We start from the raw sequence: 5,840 nt of genomic DNA on the forward strand, positions 1-5,840 counted from the left end.
CATTATCTGTTACAGATAAGATTAACAATTATCGATTTGGACGAAATCGAATTTACTATTACAATACTGTATTAATAATCGCTATAGGTGATTATAAAAAAAAATTTTCGTTTTAAAACAACATCGCTATATCCGGATTATCGTTATAACCGATATCGTTATATACGAATAAAAGTGCTACACATAAAGCCGCGTCCACACGTCTTGTGCGTCACGTAAGAATTGGTGTGCGGCACGCACGCTATCCGTTCGCCTATGGATCGCTTGCGCCGCAAGAAATATTTGCGGCGCAAATTTTTAAATAATGTAATTTTGCTCAAGTGTGGACACAGCTTTACATATAAAACCAACCAAATACATTGCTTGTAATCGTTTTACCCGGAATATCGTTATATACGGCATCATTATAAGCGAATTTGACTGTATTTATCATACGGTACTTAGCGCTGGACACTCACACAAAAGATTTACTACTCACAAAACAGCACTACGCGACATCAACTGATAAGCTAATTGCCTATCGTTTACTCCTTAATTAAATACAGAGCGCTTCCAGTCCCTTTAATCAATATTTATAGTGTACTCACTCCGTAGGCATAGGTACTTAAGTAGTATTCGATTTTAATTGTTACACTTATGTAAAATATTGTAATTATCCGTATTGTGTGGACTGTCAACTATGCAGGAGTCAAGGTTTGTCAACTGTGTAAGTCATGGTATGAAAAAATAATATACACATTTGTTTTTAATTTCGAAACTAGAAATAATGTTTCTAGTTTCGAACCAATAACGAATAGTACTTACCGATGTATATAATTTTTTAGACGGTATTATTTATGTACTATGCACGTGTATACTGTGTATTTATTTATTTAGGCGTATTTGTATTTTGTAAAATATTTTTTTTTGAACGTTATTCTATATGAAAAGTATTTAAAATATTTTTTCTACTCATTATTACTTTGTCATCTCACATTTTTATACAACACAGTACCATAACACCTGCACTAAGGCACTAACAAATTTTGTGTTGTAATTGATTTAATTAACAACAATACTAAAAAACAATAAATAATCTTTTATAGGTACGAATAATTGAGCTACATACATAAGACGACAACATTGGAATATTTGATGCCGTTTAAAATTATAAGGAATACACATGGTAAGTTTTTTGAAACACACGCACTAATCAATTTTTGTAAAAACAATTTATTTTAAGACTATTGAATTTTTGCTACCAACGTTCAACATTTTGTAAATGGACGTTCTTTTCTCCGTAAATAAATAAGTTACACCTTAGGTACACGTCGTGCTCATATTTTAGCAACTTCGGTTTTTTAAATTTTTTACAGAAATACTGGTTTCATAATACTAAAAACATTTAACAGTATAATAATAAACCGTTTATAGAACGGCTTCAATACATAAAGAAACTGATTAAGTAGATAACCCTAATAACAAACTTAAATTAATTAAACATTGAAACTTTATATTTTGCACTTAAATCTTTTTAGGCGTGATCTTTATAGGCGGTTAGAGCTTATCTTATTAGAGCTATCAAATTAACCATGAACAAATTGTAATAATAATAATAATAATTATTTTATATTTAAAAATTAAACTTGTAATGCTAAACATAATATAATAAAATATTTAATATATACATAGAATATCATATCCATATAAAATCATTAAATTGTTGATACATTTAATGATATAATAAAAATAGTACATAACTGTAAGATTTTTAAAAACTATTGTTACATACTTACATGCACAAACTATTTTTCAATTTTCATCTATTTTTATTCAATTTCAATGGGTAAAAAATATTTTTACCAAAAATATGCTTTATCATTTAATATAGGAAACCATTACAGTGAAATAGATCGAAAGAAAAAAGTTAAATTTAACACCTACTCAATTGTAAACGATACCTACAATCAAAAGATTAAAAACATTTTAAAATAATTTGTCTGACTGATGAATTTGTATGATATAAATGTTCACTAAATGTATTATTTTGAGTAGAACATAGGTAAGTATCTAATAACTAGCGGTACCTACTAAAAGATACAGAGATTATAGAAAAATTCCAACATTAAAAATACAACATTAAAAATACAACTAGGACATTACCATAAAACAGGTAGGTATGTGATTTTTATTAGATTTACCGAATTTGTTACGTAATTATTCATTTATTTTTTTACATTATTATGTTGTGTTTATTATGCATATTATGCATTTTTTTTCCTTTTTTTTTTTCATTATATTTGTGTATATATTACGTATTTAGCAGTAACATTATTGGCATTTTAAAACCGGACTCCACAAGAAGAAGAATAGCAAAATGCGCTATTTCTCGATTATAAGTAACGCATATGAGATCTATTTACTACAATAACCATAGGTGGTCTTAAGATTTAGGTTTTGAAAGAAATTTAATCTCGTATAAATTTTAAACATAATAAACGAGCACGCGGGGCTTCGGCCCGATAAACTATTTCACTAAAAGCCGGTTTTTAATAAATCTGGGTTATCGAATCAATCCTAAGCGCACCTATCGTTCTATAACTAAATTTAACTACGTTAAGTAATATTAAGGCTGGTAAAACAGAATTTAACTACAACCATACCTTTAGCATAACTTCGACCAGCTGCAACCACATCTTAATATTGGTTAACTTCACGCGTGAAACTTAGGGCACTCTAAGTACTGTGTCAGCAGTTATTTTAAGTCGTGGAAAAAAATCAAATTAATTGAAAACATTACTTTACCTAACTTTAATTCAATTTAAACACTGTAATATAAAAACCAAAGTTAAAAAATTTAAAAACTTATTCTATACAATTATTAAAAAAATTCACAATCGAAATATTACAATATAAATAAACTAATTTTATTCGATTTAACATTTACAAAGTGTTTATCGTCGTTAAAAATAAACAATATATTCACCAGCTTCCTATTTATTAATAACAATATTTATAGCCAGCACAGTCGTAATAATATAATAAGTAATATGTTTATTTAGATATTAGCCACCACAGTATAATATCAATTTTATATATGACATAGAGCTTAAACATCATAATAATATAATAATAATAATAGTTACAAACTATAGTTTATAATGACTAACAAATAATAATAATAAAAAAATAGAATACTATAATACATTTTTATATGAACATATAAAGCATATAGCATTATAACAAAAGTGAATGTTGTTTAAAAACCAACATTGTTTAGATTTAAAGTAAGTATATAAGTAATCAATTAACACGGATTTTGTTTTAAATTTAGTGATATCAATATTTAATTTCCTATACACAAGTTTATTCCTAAATTAACAGTATTACATTTTCCAAAATTTTTGTTTACATTTATACAGTTTAAATGACTTAAAGTTTTTAATCAAGTATTGTAAGAATCAAAAAATGTAATCAAAATGTAAACATCGTTACATCAGTTTTAAACAAATGAAGTAGATACGCAACATTCAGTAAACATAGAGTATTAATCCATTATTTATAATAACCTATAATAGTACATACCTTATGAAATACGTGATAATGCAAATTATGTGTTATATTAAACTAAATTTAACAAATTGGCTATCTAGAAAATACTTAAATACGTTTGTGTTATTCCGAGAAGAATCACATCAGATGGCGCAAAATGTATTACAGATTTTAAATTTCAATCGTACTTATTGAAAAAATCAAAATATAAGACATGTGACAGGGGCATCATTTTACCCGAAATCGAACGGAGGTGTTGAATCAACAGTTAAAATATTACACAAATGACAGGGTCCGTATCAGTGGCATTTCTACGCGGGGGTGATCTGTGGGTCATATCCTTCCCAGGAGACCAAATTTTGTACACAATTCAATATGTCTACTGTAGGATAAAGCCATTGTATGTATAAAATATAATAATATAGTCTAAAAGTTTCATATATCCCCGAATAATATTTTTAAATTACATCAAAAGAACTAAAACCGCGGTTATCCTCGGTTTTAATATGTAATTTCGTCCAAATTTGAGTATAAAATGTCTGTACAAAATAACTGTGTTTATATATATATTTTAGATTTTTGGTTACAGTATGAACATTTATGAGAATCTTTGTTTTAAATTTTCAATCCTTTGCTATAAAAGTTGAACATTTTATAAATTTTTAACTACAAAATCATTTTTAAATTTTAAATATAATAAATGTAGTTAAAAATGAATCTATTTAAATGCTTATAAAAAAAATTGTGACTATGTATTTTTAATGGCATTGTAATATACTAGGATCCTTGTATTACATTTTCAAGCTTTTTTTCCTAACGAATACAATTTTATGACATTTATAGAAAAAAAAACTAAAAAAATTTAAATTTTAAACTTCCATGGTGTATAGAAAATTCAAAATACTAATATAAATATTCAGTGAAAATTTCATGTATTATGTATATTACATTGTCATTATTTTTATGTGTTACACCAAAAACCAAAACCTATTTTGAGGGAAAATTCCCGTTTTTCCTTAATTTTTTTCTGTGTTTCTCGGTGCTTTTGATAACTACTTGGAATTTTTGAGCTACTACAGTCACCTTTGTTTTAGAAAAGATACTGTTGAAGAAAATCCAAGCATTTTTAATGTCCTAAAAGATGATGACAGACACACAGAAAAAAAAATAAAGCAAAATAAAAAAGGTGGGTAAGTGGATGTCGCTCTGCTGTACAGTAGGTTACAAGTGGGTCACTGTATAATGGATAGTATTAAATTTGAATTCAATGATATAATACCACTGTATAAGAAAAACAATTCAGAGCGGAGACGGTTTGTCAGACTAGGTATTAGACATACCTATTATAGGTATACTTTTCTATAGTATTAAAAAAAAATTGACCTATATAATAGGTATCAATAATAAATTCCAAATTAATCATATCACAATATCCATTAGGTAACGCGTTATATATCAACAACAAACAGTGGTACTATCATAGATATATAATAGTATACTTTAGAAGTTTCAAGTATCCACAAATAATATTATACAATCATAGGCGCAAATAGGGGGGGGGGGGCTTTAGGGGCTAAAACTTTATTGATATTTATAGAAAAAAAAACTAAAAAAATTGAAAACTTACAATGTCCGTAAACAGCTCAAAAAGAGTCAAATTATTTTCAAAATTTTATCGTATACAGAAAATGCTAATATAAACATTCAGTGAAATTTTCAAGTTTCTACAGTCACTCGTTTTTTAATTACAACAAAATAAGAAAGTCGTTACGTAAGAAATCGAGTGAATATCAAATGCTGTAAAAATATGAATTTTAAACGCTCATAAAAATCTAATTTGTGTTTCTTGTAGACATTTTTTTCTTGATAAAGGTAGATTAGCCTATAAGAAATCTTGTATTATATTTTAAAATCTTAGTTCTAAAAAGAAAATTTTTACGAATTATTAACTCAAAATAATTTGCTAATTTTCGTGATTTTTACATATTTTGTCAATTTTTAAACTTTTTTTTTTTTTTTTTATTATTAATTTTAATCGAAAAAGACAAAAATACATACATTATTATTTAGTAACATTTCCGATTATCTTTCCCCTTTAAGCAAAGCTTGTGTTGGAGAAAGAGAGTTATTATAAAATATAATATATTTTATAATAACTCTCTTATATGATACAATTATGATACAATATGATACAATTATTATAACTTTAAATGCTAATAAAAAAAACTGTGACTAACGGATTTTTAATATTTTTCAAATGTCATTGTAACAATATAGTAGTAGCCTTGTATTAAATTTTCAAATATTTT

Source organism: Acyrthosiphon pisum, chromosome A1, assembly GCF_005508785.2.
Source record: "Acyrthosiphon pisum isolate AL4f chromosome A1, pea_aphid_22Mar2018_4r6ur, whole genome shotgun sequence".
NCBI classification, from domain to species: domain Eukaryota; kingdom Metazoa; phylum Arthropoda; class Insecta; order Hemiptera; family Aphididae; genus Acyrthosiphon; species Acyrthosiphon pisum.